This window comes from Dasypus novemcinctus, assembly GCF_030445035.2.
Source record: "Dasypus novemcinctus isolate mDasNov1 chromosome 11 unlocalized genomic scaffold, mDasNov1.1.hap2 SUPER_11_unloc_3, whole genome shotgun sequence".
Taxonomy (NCBI): domain Eukaryota; kingdom Metazoa; phylum Chordata; class Mammalia; order Cingulata; family Dasypodidae; genus Dasypus; species Dasypus novemcinctus.
In genome coordinates, this window is record NW_026688127.1 from 580,983 (window position 1) to 597,821 (window position 16,839).

At 41.3% G+C, this 16,839-nt stretch overlaps 1 long non-coding RNA gene across 2 annotated transcripts in view; it reads right to left on the reverse strand.

Moving 5' to 3' along the window:
* The window catches only part of LOC131277384 (uncharacterized), an 83,961-nt gene that overhangs the window by 50,375 nt on the left and 16,747 nt on the right, over positions 1–16,839 (reverse strand). The window contains exon 3 of one of the 2 annotated variants that reach the window (XR_009184563.1): positions 9,324–9,655. The exons of the other annotated variant lie outside the window; for it this stretch is intronic. This is a non-coding gene — a long non-coding RNA (uncharacterized lncRNA). Of the gene's footprint in view, positions 1–9,323; positions 9,656–16,839 lie in introns of those variants that run through there. 2 annotated transcript variants of the gene reach the window in all.

Here is a 16,839-nt window from a genome sequence, read left to right on the forward strand (position 1 = left end):
GGGGAGGCCTGGAAAAAGTGTGCCAAATGTAAACTATGGACCTGGTAATAATCTGATGATATCATCACATAATCTGTAACAAATGTGCCACCACAGTGTGGTGTATTGTTATATGGGAATTCTGCACATGTGTATGATTGTTTTGTAAGTTTACAACTTTGTCATAAAAAAATTTAAAAAGTAATAATAGGGTATGTTGGAGGAATAACATACCAAATGAAAGATAAGGACTGTAGTTAGTAGTGAGATTTTGACAATATTCTTTCATAATTTGAACAAATGTCTCATAACAATGTAAGGTGTTAGTGTTGGGTTAATGTATGGGACTCCTGTATGATGTTATGCATGTTTGTTTTGTAAGTTCACAACTTTTACTATATACACTGTTTATGCCTGTAAATGTATAAATCATAAGAAATAAAAGAGTGGGTTAGGGGAAAAATACACGAAATGTAAGATACTTTGGTTAGTAGTAATATTTTGATGATGCTCTTTATTCATTAGTTATAAATGATTCACAACAATGTTAGGCATTGGTGACAGAGTGAAGTATGAGAGCCCCGTATGATGTTATATATGTTTGTTTTGCAAGTTCACAACTATTACTATACACTTATTGTTTATATATTTTGTGTATAAGTGATATACTTCAATGAATTAAAAAAAAAAAAAGAATTCCACAACAAGTCAACCAGCATATCTGTAGGCTTGGTTTCCTACCATCTTCCAATCTTGGGGTCACCCTGATGAATACACATCCCTTCCCCCACTACTCCTCTGTGGGCCACCCACTGGTTCCAGTGCCTTCTTCCCATCTGATCAGGTGCTTTAGACAACACCAGCGGCAGCACTGCCTCAGCCACAGGCACCCCCAGCCGACCCACACTTGGGTTCTGCAACCCCACCCCAAAGTGTAAAGACCCCTTTCACCCTAAGTTCATGGTGGGCAGCCTCATGGAGTCATCAGCACTGACCATTCTTTCCAGTTTGTGAACCTGGCAGCTCCCACCTCTCCTCAAGGCCAGACAACCCTGAGTAGCACCAGTTAGCTTTGGGGGGTTGATACCCACAAGTTCCACCTTGGGCACCTATGCCAGGCTCCAGCGGGCCTGTGGGTCCACCCCCCCTGTATTGTCCTCTGGCACAGCCAATGCCTCTGGCTTTGCAGCTGCCACCAACAGGCACTGTGCTGTGACCAATTTCAATCCCAACATGAGGCAGTGATGCTCAACATTTGGCAGCACCCCCAGCCAGCTCCAGGTTGGGGGTTTCAGCAGGATGTAAGAGCTCTGGGAGCCAAGTGGAGGTCACAAATCTGTGCTCCAGCATTCAAGCACTCGGTGTAAGAGCAGAAACAAGTGGGGCCCCACACCACAAACTGCTATGGGGTAAGCTTGGGCCTGAAACCCTGGGGCCCTGGAGCCAGAGCACCCCTATAGCCATTGTGGCAGCTGGCGCCCCTGAGAGGAACCCTGTGTTTGGAGGCATTAATGCCCCTACTAGCTGCCAGACACCCAGGGGCCTGCCCCAGCAGGGTCCCCTTACTTCTTCTGGTGGAGGCCCAGCATTTCTCAGAGCCATACTGGATTTACATGCACATCCATCCCAACCTTTATTCCCAGCAACCCACCAGGAGAAACCTTGCCTTCAGGGTTCTGTCATCATGAGGCAGGGCTTTGCATGAGACAAAACTGGGCCCTCAGCCCATTCACTTCTCTCCAGGTGGGGCTCCACCATCTCAGGGTCTAAAAGGAGAATGCTGGTGTGAGGAGTGGAACCTCAATCAGCCTTAGGAAGCAGATGGGGCTCAAGCAACTGGGCTCCCATCTACCACACAGGAGGCCCAGGGTTTGATGCCCAGGGCCCCCTTGTGAAGGCAAATTGGCCCATGTGGCAAGCTGGCACATGTGGAGTGCTGCCCCACATGGGGAGCTGCACCATGCAGGAGTGCTAGCCCACATGGAGAGCTGGTGCAGCAAGACAATGCAACAAAAAGAGATATAGAGAAGACACAAAAAGAGATAAAGCAAATCAGGGAGCTGAGGTGGCACAAGAAAATGATCAACCCTCTCACACTCTGGAAGGTCCCAGAATTGGCTCCCAGAGCTGCCTAATGAGAATACAAGCAGACACAGAAGAACACACAACAAATGGATACAGAGAGCAAAAATGGAGGGGGGCAGAAATAAATAAAATTAAAAAAAAAAAAAAAAAAAAAGCCTTGTCCACAGGCTGGATCTGAGGTTGCCCAGTTTAAATGTGTCATACAAATCAACCCCTGTTCTCTTCACTCCTAGAGCCAGCTGGAGCCCCAAAGATGAAGGTTTCCATTTCCTCTGCATTCCCTGCAGGTTTGTTCCTGAAGTTGGGGGTTTGGGCTGTCATCTAGTAGGATCCCAGCAGCCAGATTACTCAGGCAGGAGAGGAGGCCTCGGCCTGTCTGCTCCAGACATGGAGCTGGCTGAGCCCACTGATGCCACAGGTGCCTCCTGCCCTGCCCATCTTCCTCGTCAGGCTTCCAGATGTTTTATAAATAAAGCCTGATTCTTTTTCTTTTCAATAATATATCTCTGATCTGTAAATCAACTACAGAGAAGCCATTGACTCGCACAATTGGAGAGGGATGAAGCCAGGCTTAACTCTTTAAGTTTCTGATGTCCCAGCTAATGGGGTGGGGAAAGCAGCAAAATAAATGAAACCTGAGTTGAAGCCTGACACATAAATATTAAAAATGTGTTTGGACTTTAAGGTCTGGAGTCCAATATATAGTGGATCCAAGGAAAGGATAGATGGGGTGCCCAGGGTAAAAATGACCTGGGGAAGGGAATGGTAGATGGGGAGCAGAAGGTGAAGAGGCCCCTTCTCCTCCCCTGAAGAGGGGGAGACACAGGTAGAGGCCCAAGACAGTGGGCCCAGGGAAGGGGACTCTGACTATGGAACAGGTTGCATCATCACTTGTACATACAATAAAACACAAGTGATACACTCAGTGTTTTGAAGCTGGTGATTTTTTTGCTTTTAATTAAGGTTTAGACAAAACACAGCTCACCTAGAGAGTGTGGGCCTGGCATCAAGGCACTAGGACCAGAGTGAACAAGAGATGAAAATTCACCTCTGCTCTGTAAACAGCGAAATGCATATGCCTAAGATATGAAATATTCTTGGACAATTTGTCTTAAAAAAAAAAAAAAAAAAAGCATAGGACCAGACAACCAGCAAGATGGTGGCAGAGTGAGGAGCTCCTAGAGTCAGCTCCTGCTACAGGACAGTTAGTAAACACCGTGAGCTATCTGGAGCTAGCTAAGCACCTGTTTAGGGGCCCCAGGGGACCAGAAGAGCATCCTGCAACATCCTGAACGAATGGAAGGAGGAGTCTGCCCATGTGCAGAGAAGACTTTTAAGTAGAGCACATCACACCCCAGAGGCCAGGGCCCATCCGCCACTGGTGGCACAACCTACCTCAGGAGCTATTCCATGACTCAAATTGAAAGCTACACTTCCCAAAAATGGGGAGGGAAAAGGTAGTTGGGCATCACCTTCAGCTACGGATAAGTAAATTCAGAGGGCTACAGAATATAATCCTAAGAACAGCTAAAGTTTGAACCTAAGTCAGAAAAAGGCTGGGAGCTGCCATCAAGGGGAAGCAGGACAGAATAAAAATCCCAGTGCTAGTAGGGACCAGCACCTTTCCATCCAGATCAGACTGCAGCTCTAGCATAGACCCAGCCTCATCTTCAGCAGGGAGGAAGTTGGGAGACCTGCATTAGCCTCTTCGGAAATTACCGGCCAAGTTGAAGACACCACTGAATATCCTACTATAGCAGCACAAGCCACCCCAAGAGCTATCCTGTGGCTGGAAATGGAAGCTCCATTTTCCCAAAAACAGGGAAGGAAGAGATGGTTGGCCACTGATTTCAGCTACTCATTAGTAAATTCAGCTTGTTAGAGTCTAACCCTAAGAACAGCTAAAGTATGAACCTGTCCAAGTCAGAAACAGGCTGGTGGTCACCATTTTAACTCTGCCCCCAGTAGGAGGGGGAGCCAGGCTGACCAAAAATCATGGTGACCATAGGGACCAGTTTCTTTCATTCAGATCAGGCAGCAGTCCTATCCTAGGCTTCAGCCCCACCTCTGGCAGGGAGGAACCTAGTGGTTCCTGCACCAGACTATGTAACTGCAGGAACCTTTAGCTGACACAGACTGAATAATCAGAAGTCTACCAAGGCAACCATGGTCATCTTGGACCTGCAATGCATAGATTGCTGCCCATGCCTGCAGCTCCATCCCTGACCCAGGCAGGATTGAAAGGGGTGTGAAGCTTCATCAGTCTCTCTGGGCAACTATGGTCTAGGCCTGCATGTCTTGAATTATTCCACACAGCTGTGATTCTGTCCCTACCCCTGGCAAAGGAGAAAGTTGAAAGAAGCTTCATCAGTCCCTGAGTAATGAGGGCAGCTTAAGCCTCCACAGCTTAGAGCACCAACGACATCCTTGGCTCCTACTACACAACCAGCAAAGGAGAAAGGGCAGAAAGCCATAAACTAAAGAGAAAAACTACACCCAGAATAAATACTTTACTACTCCCGATGCCAAGACACCAACAAAAATTATAATCCACACCAAGAAATAGGAAGATATGACCCAGTTAAAGGAACAAGATAACCCACCAGATCACAGAAAGGAGTTGAGACAACTAATTATAGAAGTTCAAACAAATCTCATTAATAAATCCACTGAGATGGCTAAAGAGATTAAGGATATTAAGAAGACATTGAAGGAGAACAAAGAAGAATTTGAAAGCATAATGGCAAATAAGCAGATCTCAGAATGAAAGGTGCAATAAATGAAATTTTAAAATACTGGAATCATATAATAGCAGATTTGAGAAGGCAGAAGAAAGGATTGATGAGCTGGAAGAAATGGCCTCTGAAAGTGAACATACAAAAGAACAGATAAAAAATGGGAAAAAATGAACAAGGAATCAGGAAACTAAATGACAGCAAAAGATGTGCAAACATACATGTCATGGGTGACCCAGAGGAGAAGAGAAGGGAAAAGGAGCAGAAGGAATATTTGAAGAAATAATGGTAGAAAATTTCCCAACCCTATTGAAGGACATAGATATCCATGTCCAAGAAGCACACTGTACTCCCATCCAAAAAACTCCGAATAAATCAACTCTGAGACACATACTAACCAGAATATTAGATGCCAAAGACAAAGAGAATTCTGAAAACAACAAGAGAAAAGCAATGCATAATATCAGGGATATCCAATAAGATTAAGGGCTGATTTCTCTTCAGAAACCAGGAAGGCAATAAGACAGTGGCCTGATATATTTAAGATACTACAAGAGAAAAACTTCCAGCCAAGGATCTTATATCCAGCAAGACTGTCTTTCAAAACTTAGGGTGAGATTAGAATATTCACAAAGAGAAACGGAGAGAATTTCTAACTAAGAGACAAGATTTTCAGGAAATACTAAAGGGTGTACTAGACCCTGACAAGAAAAGACAGGAGAGAGAGGCCTGGAAGAGAATCTAGAAATGAAGATTATATCAATAAAAGTAAAAGTGGAAAAGAATGGTGAAAATAAAATATGGCAGATAAAATTCAAATAGTCAAGAATAAATTTTTTTTCAGTTTTTGTGTATTTTTTATTGATTTTGTAAAAATATTACATTAAAAAAACAATATGAGGTCCCATTCAACCCCACCACCCCCACCCCACCACTCCCCCCCCCCCCACTAACACTCACTCCCATCATCATGATACATCCATTGAATTTGGTAAGTACATCTCTGGGCATCTCTGCACCTCATGGTCAATGGTCCACATTATGGCCCATATTCTCTCACATTCCATCCAGTGAGCCCTGGGAGGATTTACAATGTCTGGTGATTGCCCCTGCAGCACCATCCAGGGCAACTCTAAGTTCCAAAGGCGCCTCCACATCTCATCTCTTCCTGCTATTCCCCATACCCATATCAGCCACCATGTCCACTTTTCCCACTCCACTCCAGTGCCACCTTTTCTCTGTGGACCTTGGATTGGTTATGTCCATGGCATCTCTATGTCAAGAGGAGGTGCAGATTCCACATGGATACTGGATGCAATCCTCCTGCTTTCAGTTGTAGGCACACTAGGCTCCATGGCATGGTGGTTGTCCTTCTTCAACTCCATCTTAGCTGAGTGAGGTGAGTCCAATAAATCAGATTGTAGGAGCTGAAGTCTGTTGAGGCTCAGGGCCTGGTTATCATATTGTCAGTCCAGAGATTCAAATCCCCTAAATATATCTTAAACCCCAACACCAACTACAATTCCAGTAAAGTAGCATGAAAGTCTAATGAAAAGAGATTCCATGTGAATCCAGTTTCATCACACAGAAACACCAGCTCCAAAAAGGGCCATCTGACATGGCAGTGAACCCCATCTGCCATGACCATATAGCCCGTGGGTCTCATTAGCCCTCAAAGGAACCAATACCTGGGGTTGTATCTACTTCATCTGTCTCTTAGATTCTGCTCAGTTGTGCATAAGGGCAATCCTTCTCACAGCCTCCAGACTCTTCTTTAGAGACTCGTAGCCATATAAACTCATTTCTCCTTTCCATTTCACCCTTACATTAGGTCAAACAGCATTTTAAAGTCATGTTATTATATGTAGATAGAGATATTCTGCTGGATCCACATTGAACCTTCAATTCAAGGTCATTTTCCAGTTGCATCATCAGGTGGTACTTGATAGTGATCCCTCGGTGCCAGGGAGGCTCATCCCCGGGTGTCATGTCCCATGCTGGGGGGAAGGCATTGCATTTACATGCTGAGTTTGGCTTCAAGACTGGCCACATTAGAGTAACATGAAGGCTGTCAGGAGGAAATTCCCAGGCACAGTGCTGCTCTAGGCCTTGTTCTTATTTCAGGCAGATAGGCTCACAAGCATAGTCATTAGTGTCATGCTCTCACTGTTGGACCCTCATTTCTTCCTGGTCCTTACCGTTGCACCTGGGGGACTGCCACTGCTCCCCTAGTGACCACGACAGAGCACCCCCAGCCAGGAACCCAGTACCCCCCCCAGCTGTAGTTTTTAATTGTTGCCACTATGAGTATATCCAAACATTACCATGCACCCTGGACATATGCCCTGTATAGCTCCCTGTCAGCCATATATCACCTGTCAATAGTATCCTATACCAGTATTCCTCCGCTGCCATTGTTGAACCACTCTGTGATCCAAAACTTCCTGAAAATTGAAGCCCAATATAATGTAAACTTAACCAATGATGTAAGGTACTTGTATTCATAAAAACTGCAACTCAATGTTAAAAAATTTTTTTTAAAGTTCTAAATAACCGGAAGACTATTCCATGCTCATGCATTGGAAGACTAAATATCATTAAGATGTCAATTCTACTCAAATTGATATACAGATTCAATGCAAGCCTGATGAAAATTCCACCAGAATTTTTTTTAATTGAAAACACAATTATAAAATTTATTTGGAAGAGTAAGGGATCCTGAATAGCCAGAAACATCTTAAAAAGGAAAAGCAAACTCTCACCTCCAGACTTTAAATCATATTTCCTAACTATAGTGGTTTAAAAAAAGCATGGTACTGCCATAAAGACAGACACATAGATCAATGGAATCAATTTGATGGTTCAGAAATAGACCCTCACAGGTATGGTCAAGCCAATTTTGACTAGCCTGTCAAACCCACACAGCTCAGGCACAATAGTCCATTCAACAAATAGTGCTGAAAGAACTGGATATCCATAGCCAAAAGAAGGAAATAGGACCCCTATCTCACACCTTATCCAAAAATTAACTCAAAATGGGCAAAAACCTAAAAATAAAAACAAGAAGCATAAAACTTCTAAAGAAATTGTAGGAAAGTATCTTCAAGACTTGGTGGTACATGGTGGATTCTTAAAGAAGATAAGAGGAGGACTGAGATGAACTACTGATGGTTAATGTATGTAGAAGTTTTAATTAGTTTTGCTGTAAAAGTGTGGAAATGTATAGAGTAGATGGTAACATATAGTGAGTAAAAGCTAGTTTATAAATGGGGATGTGGCTGAAAATGGCATTCTAGATATGAAATGCCAATTGACAAAATGCTAAAGAATAATGTAGGAACTGAATAGCATAGTAAACCAAGAAGTGGATGAGAATTGTGTTTGATGGTACAGATGCAAGAGTGTCTTTGTTAGCTAAAGCAAATGTACATCACTACTGTAAGGTGGTGGGAATGTGGAGAAGCATGGGAAAAATACAACTGGAGGGAGCTATGGACTCTCGTTAGCATTGATGATATAATATTCTTGCATCTATGCCAAAGATGTACTGTGTTGATAATGGGGCAGTATGGAAAACGTGTGCCAAATGTACACTATGGTCATGGTAACAATCAGATGATATTATCTGGTCTGTAACAAATGTTCAGATAGAGGGGTGTTGTTTGGGAATTCTGTACATGTGCATGATTGTTTTGTAAGTTTACAACTTCTGCCATAAAAATATACTTAAAAAATAATAATAGGGTGGGTTGCAGGAAAAATACACCAAATGTAAGATAAGGACAATAAGATTTTGACAAAAATCTTTCATAATTTGTAAGAAACATCTCATGAAAATGCAAGGTGTTGGTAGTGGTATATGGGACCCCTGCATGATGGTATGCATGTTTGCTTTCTAAGTTCAGAATTTTTACCATACTTATTATGAATGATCACATATAAATGATATAAAGATAATAATAGGGTGGGTTGGGGGAAAATACTTTGGTTAGTAGTAATATTGTGACAATGCTCTTTAATCATTAGTTAAAAATGTTTAACAACAGTTCAAGGTATTGGTGGTAGGGTGAGGTATGAGAGTCCTGTATGATGCTGTATATGTTTGTTTTGTAAATTCACTATTATTATACATTTATTGTTTATGTATGCTTATGTATGAGTGGTATACTTTAATAAATTGTTTTTTCCATTGTATTCTTTTTTTTTTTTTTTGACTTTGTAATAATATTACATTAAAAATATATTTTTATAGTCAGGCAAGCTAAAATTAGATTTCAATTATAAAACAAGGTCTAAAAATTAGGTATTTTTTTTAATCACCATTTTACAGATGAGGGATAGGTACAAAGATCTCAAAGTACTTCTCCTGAAGTGACCCACCAAGTACATGTCAGGATGTAAGTACAGGGAAGTCTGACTTTAGGCTAAACCACTGTGGAAATGACTTCACAGAGTCACAATTCCATCCAAGTTGGGCTTCCCTCAAAACCCACGGCTGAGCTTCAACTACATCCAAGGGCTGCAAATATTATGGTCTGAAACTACCTCCCCAGCCAGGAGAGTCGTCATAGAGATGGTGGAAAGAGCCACTGTCTCCACTCTTTATACTCTATTAAATAAACAGTGAGTGCATGGTGACAGTTTAGGTGACCCTGTGCTAGGGACAGGGCAAGGAGAGATGAATTAAACCTTATGGGAGTGACTTATAGTCCAGGGAACAAGAGATAAAGAATCAGCAAATACAACTTGAAGAAGAGTGGTCAGTGGTAACAGAGCAGGTAAGAAAGATGCTGTGAGTTGATGAAGTTCAACCTGCTGCTCACATAGGATGTCCAAGGTTTGGTTCCTGGTGCCTCCTAAAAACAAACAAGGAAAGAAATGAATAAACCAACTCAAAGGAGCCTATGTGGCTCAGTGGTTCAGTGCCATCTTCCCACATACAAGGTCCCAGGTTCAATGCCCAGTCCTGGTACCTCAAAAAAAAAAAAGTTACCAAAGTCAGAAAAGACAAGACTGGAGCTGGGGATCGAAAGAGGAGGAGAAAGCATCCAAGTGGTGAGGGGCTATTTCCACATCAAGGAAATAGGCAGTGACAAGTGGAGAAGGAAGACAGAGCTTGATCACTGCATGAGCTCCAAGGGAGGTGGGCATGGCAAATAAGCCCATTAAAAATGGGCAAAGTATTTAAATAGACATTTCTATAAAGAAGATATACAAATGGTAAATAAGCATATGAAAATGTTCTCAAGTCCACTAGCCATTAGGGAAAGGCACATCAAAAGCATGATGAGCTATCCTTCACACCCATTCAAAAGGCTATTATTTTTAAAATTGGAAAATAGCAAGTACTGGTAAGGATGCATATAAATAGGAAACCTTGTACACTGTTGGTAGGAATATAAAATAATGCACTGGCTGTGGAAAACAGCTTGGCAGTAACTCAAAAATTAACCTAAAATTACCATATGAACTGGCAATCCCACTTCTGGATATATATCCAAAAGGATTGAAAGCAAGGACTCAGATATTTGTATGCCAGTGTTCAGAGCACAATAAAGAAAAGGTGGAAGTCAAATAAGTACCAGAAGATGAATAGATAAACAAAATGTGGTAAATACATATGATGGAATATTATTCAGCTGTAAGAAAGAATGAAGTCCTGATACATGCATCAACATGGATGAACCATCAGGACATTAAGTTTGGTAAAATAAGCCAGACACAAAAGGACAAATATTGTATGATCTCACTGATATGAACTAAGGATAAGAACGAAACTCACAGAATTAGAATCTAGAATATGTTACCAAGGGATAGAATGGGGGTAGAGAATGGAGAGCTGATATTTAAATTGTGCAGAATTTCTGTTTAGGTTGATTGTAAATGTTTGGGAATGGATAGTGGTGATGGCAGGACCTTACTGTGAATTATATGTTTGTCTATGTGATTGAGAGAATTTGTTTAAGATCATGTACATTAGTAGAAGGAAAGCTAGAAGCCTAAAGATGGGATTGTTTAATGAAGTGAAAACTGTTATGGATGATGGACTGAGGTTAATAGTACAAATATAAGATTGTTCTTTCATGAATTACAACAAATGTATGGCACTATTAAACATTGTTAATAATAGGAAGGTAGATGGAAAATATACACCTAATGTAAACTAAGGATTATAGTTATCAGTAATATCTTATATTCATTCATCAATCCTCACAAAGCTGACACATTAATGCAGAGTTAACAATAGAGGTATACACAGGAACACTTTTTTTACATGAATTTTCTGTAAACATACAACTTCCCCCATTTTGAAAAAATTGCAGTAATTTAAAAAAGCATTAAGCTAAGTGAAAGAAACTAGACACAAAGTACCACATATTCTATGATTTCATTAATACATATGTAAAGATAAGTCTATAGAGATGGAATGAAATTAGTGGTTATGTAGGGCTGGGGAATGGCAGAGGGACTGGGAGGTGACTTCTAAGGAGTATAGGGCTTTCCTTCTAGGAGAGATGAAAATGTCCTAAACTTGATTGTGGTGAGGAATGCACACATCCCTAATTATACTAAAGTACACTTTGGATAGATTATATGGTATGTAACTATATCTCAATAAAACTGCTTTTAAAATTTGGGGCACACATTGTGGAGGTTCTTGTAGTCCAGTGTAATACTCTTGCTTTTTACTGTAAGCTGGGAAGGCATGGGGGTTTCAGTAAAGAAAAACAAGGGCCAAGACTTGCCTGAGGTTTTAACAGGATCATTCTGGCTGCTAGGTAAGAATGGACCACAGTGGCAAGCAGGTCAAAGGCAGACCAGTTAGGGAGCTACCACAGTAGTCCAGGCAAGTGACATCGTGGATTAGACAGAGCAGCAGCAGTTAGGGAAACCAGGTGGTCGGGTTTTACACATATTTGAAGTAGCTGTTGCTGGATTACTGTGGGGTAAGAAAGTGACACAATCCCAACTCCAAAGGGCAGAGGAATGAACAAACAGGAGGAATGCAACTATGCATGAAAGTAGACTATTATTATTCTAATAATGTAAGAACTTGTAACATTGATATAAATAAAGGCAGTGGACACAGGTTCTGAGGGGAGGGAGAGGGAAAAATAGGTATAACATGGGGCATTTTTCAAACACTGGAATAATTTTGCATACTGCAATAACAGAGACAAGTCATTCTACATTTTCTCAAAACATATAAAAATGTGCTGTGCAAAGTGTGAAACATCATGCAAACTATAGACCATGCTTAACAGCAATGCTTCAATATGTGCTCATCCCATGAAACAAATGGACCACACTAATGAAGGATGATGTTCATGGGGAAAACTGTGTTAGGGGGAGGGAGTAGGGTATATGGGATTCCACTATATTTTTGATGGAATATCTATGGCATCTAAAGCTCCTTTAAAAATAAAGAAAACAAAATGCTTTTACAAATTGTGACATTTAAGCAGAGGTATCAACGGAGTTGTGGTGTTAGGCAAGAGAAAGACTGGGGTATCATCAAAACTATTTGATATTTGAAAATAGGGAAACAGATTCTGAAGAGAGAGTGCATTGAATGAAATCCATAAAAAATAAAAATGATACATGGCTCTTCACCAAAATTTTAAAACTACAGATCTGAAAAAAAGAAAGTATAAAGGCAAACTACAGACAGGGAATAATATTTGCAAACTTAACTATGACAAAGAAAGAACACATACCTAGACTATCTGAAACTGATATCTGGAATAGGTATCTACAATATTGGGAGTGGCTATGGCTCAAGCAGTTCAGCACTTGCTTCCCACAAGAGAAGTTCTGGGTTCAGATCCAAGTATTTGCTAAAATAAACAAAAACAAAAAACAAGCAAACAAAAAATTTTTAGGGGAGCCCATGTGGCTTAGTGGTAGAGCACTGGCTTCCCACTTATGAGGTCCTGGGTTCAACCCCTGGGCTTAATACCAAGAAAATAAAAATAAAAAAAAACACACAGGTATCTAGAATAAATTAAAAGAATTTCCAAAATTCTCAAAATTCAACCATGAAAAAACAATCCAGGGTGTCACAGAGTGACACTGCTACTGTTTTTTACCAGACTGAGGTGTCCCTCAGGCCAGTGGACTCAAACTAGTTGGCCCCAGGGGAGTGAGGATGGATACGGAGACTATGCACACTCCAGAGAGGGTTCTGGACCAAGTCTAACTTTATTACATAGAAACAGCAATTTATAGTTCAGGGCAATAGGGAAGGGGGCTAGGTGGTATTAGATTGGTGGGGGTGAATATATGCCCAAACAAGGAAAGGGGTAAGCTAGGGGGGACGGTTAGGTTGATCACGTAGGCTGAGCTTTTTCATGCCATACTGCCTGATTGGTGGGGATCAAACAAAGGCAGAGGGGCTCAGAGAGGAGGAAGAAGACGTGGTGTAGCTGGACAGGGCCTGGTTGCCATTCTGTCTGACCTCATGGTCAGCGGTTATTTTGTTTAGCTGTGTGGTTGCCTTAGAGACAGCGTGTTGGCAACTGATAAGCTATGCCTTGTTGGCTGTGCACAGGGTGCTCTTGGGTGCTTTTATTTTTCCTACACCAGGGAAGTGGCTGTGGCTCAATCAGTTGGGCTCCCATCTCCAGGGTCTCCTTGTGAAGGCAGGCTCACCCACAGGCTGCGGATCGCTGCCCAGCCCGCACATGCTGCAGAGAGCCGATTCAGCAAGGTGACACAACAAAGGAGGAAGACAAGCAAAAAAAACCAAAAACCAAAAAACCAAACACAGAAGATTGCACAGCGAATGGACACAGAGAGCAGACAGCAAGCAAGTGCAAGGGGGGAGGGGAAATAAGAAAAAATAAAAAAGAAACAATCCTATTAGAAAATGGGCAATGTACATGAACAAACATTTCACCATAGTAGATAAATGGATGGGAAATAAGTACAGGAAAAGATGCTGGATATAATTAGCCATTAGAGAAATGCAAACTACACCATTATGATATATAACTACATGCTATTAAAACAACTGAAACATAAGGTGACAATACCAAATGCTGGTGAGAATAAAGAAAAAAAATCTCTCATACATTGCATAAGGGAATGTAAAATGGTACAGTCATTCTAAAAACTAGTTAGCAGTTTCTTATAAAACTAAACATATACTTATCATATGGCCAAGCAAGTGCACTCCTGCACATTAATCACATAGAAATGAAGATGTATGCCCAAGCTAAAGTCTTAGTTTGTTGTTTGAAAAGATTTAATCAAACTGATAAACCTCTGGCTAGGCTAACCAAACATAAAATAGAGAAGATAAAAATTACCAATACCAGGAATGGAAGAGGTCATCACTACTGCTTCCACAGACATTAAAAGGATAATCAGGGTGGTGGACTTGGCCCAGTGGTTAGGGCATCTGCCTACCACATGGGAGGTCCACGGTTCAAACCCCAGGCCTCCTTGACCCATGTGCAGCTGGCCCATGTGCAGTGCTGATGCATGCAAGGAGTGCCACCCATGCAGGGGTGTCCCCCACATAGGGGAGCCCCATGCACAAGGAGTGTGCCCTGTAAGGAGAACCACCCAGCACAAAAGAAAGTGCAGCCTGCCTAGGAATGGTGCCACACACACGGAGAGCTGATGCAGCAAGATAACACAACAAAAAGAAACACAGATTCCTGTGCTGCTGACAACAACAGAAGTGAACAAAGAAGATGCAGCAAATAGACACAGAGAACAGACAACTGGGGTGGGGGAGGAAGGGAGTGAAATAAATAAATAAATCTTAAAAAAAAAAAGAATAATCAAACAATACTTATGAACATCTCTATGTCCAATAATTTGATAACTTAGATGTAATGACTCAAAAATTCCTGAGAGATGCAATTATCAAAACTCACAAGAACAAATTCATCATCAGAATAGCCCTATAACCATTAAAAATTTGAATTGATAATTAATAACATTCCAAAAAACAAAGGACCTGGTTCAGATAGTTTAATAGCAAATTCTACCAAACATTTAAGGAAAAATGAAACCAATTCTCCACAATCTCTTTCAGAAAACAAAGCAGAGAGAACATTTCCTAACTCACTCAATGAGGTCAGCATTACCCCAATGGCAAAATCAGAAAAAGATATTAAAAGAATGGAAAACCACATACCAATATTTCTCTTGAATATAAAACCAAAATTTTGTCCCATTGTCTGGGATTGTCCAGCTGACTAGGGGTCTCCTGGAAGGAAAATTTACAAAACAGGACATATGTCAAATGCCTGTAATGATCTCTTCCCAGAATCTTATTATTACGTATTTTTTAGGAAAAACTCATTTTTAATAAAAATCAAATGTTGAAAAGGCTACACAGTGAAAGGTAAGCCTCCCTCTCATCCAGCTCCTGTTCCCACAGTTCTACCCCTGCCCAGACACCCACTTACCAATTTCACACATATCCTTCCTGGATAGGCCATCCGGGCACAAGTATATATGCCTGTGTCTCATTGTACAGCCTATATTTTGCAAGTTCTTAACTTATGTTATTCAGTTAAGTCAACCTTTTTTGAAGAAATGTCCAAAATAGACCTAATAGCATGACCATGTAACATAAAGTCACATCAGGATACTCAGTGAGAGGGGGTGACATGAAAAGGCAGGACAAAGGATATAAACCAGGACTGCCCTCAACAAGGGGGAGCACACAGTCATCCTGGAGCTCATCCATCCATTTAATGGCTCTGTGGAAATCCAGTTCATGGACTTACTTTAATTGACAAATCAGTGATCTGGAGTCCCCCAGGTCCACGAAGACAAATGCACCACCTCTGGCTCCAGCAGCAGGAGGTCCAGTATTAAAGGATAAGAAACTCAGCATAGGTCTGCACCCTCCCCAGTGCACAGGACTAACACCTCCTGCAAACATCCCCAGGGTACAGAGCTCAAGGCTGCCTAGCACCTGAGCAGCCACAGCCATCACCAAAGGCCGGGCTGAAGGAGCCTGGACACCACCTGCCAAGGCCTGCAGCCTGGAGCTGAGCATCATGGGAGGGAGGGCCGGGGCAGCTTCCAGCACTGCCCATGTGCAGGCCCCACCCAAGGCCTCTGGACTGGGGATGGCCCCACTCACTTCCTGCTTCAGGCACCCAGGGTTCAGCTAGTGGATCATCGGAACCATTCCTCAACTTCTTAGTGTTTTTCTTTAATCTTGAACATTCTCCATTTAATATTTCAGCCCTTTCATCTCTTCACTTTATCTACTTAAGCATTATCTTGTCACCCTATTTCTTAGAGATTATACTTCAATTTTGAACTGTATTTCCATTTTTCTTATTTCTTCTCATTCACTTTTTGAGTTTTTAAAATTTATATCTTATCATGTATTTCATTTTCTTAATGCCTGTTATCTACTTTTCAGAAAGCATATTTCCGTACATAATATAGATCATGACAAAGAGCTTTCATTCCTTTGTTGTGGATTACTCTGCACTTACTCCTTTTCTCCCTATATTACTTTGATACTTGAAAATAACAGTGTTTTTTTCTCTTGGTTTCCATACGATTAAAAAAATTTTATAGACAGAATTGAGACTGAAAATAGCTTTCCAACAACACAGATCTGTTTCTCTTTCTACATGTTTTATGAAATGTTTTAAAGTACGGATGCTTTCTTCCTGATATTTTCAGATTCTGTACTTCCACCACTCTTCCAAAAGGGTCTTCACTCAATTCATTACCTCTCCCACACCTTTTTTTTGGTCTATTTTCTTTCTCCATCTGACCACTGAATGTTCCTTTTACATGTACTCCTCTCTGGAGAAATATTTCCATGTTGCCAAAATTTAGTCATTCTCTATACATGTCTACAGATTTTCAAAATCAATGATCTATGAAAGTCTATATATATTCAAAAGGTTCATAATCCAATAGGTTCAGGGTCATTTCTATCTGGACTACAATATTACAACCATATGGCTTTATACCTATCACCAGGCACACACATGGTGCTCAAGGATTCTGGTTAATACTTGTTCTTACTCTAGTTAAAGTACTGTTTTAT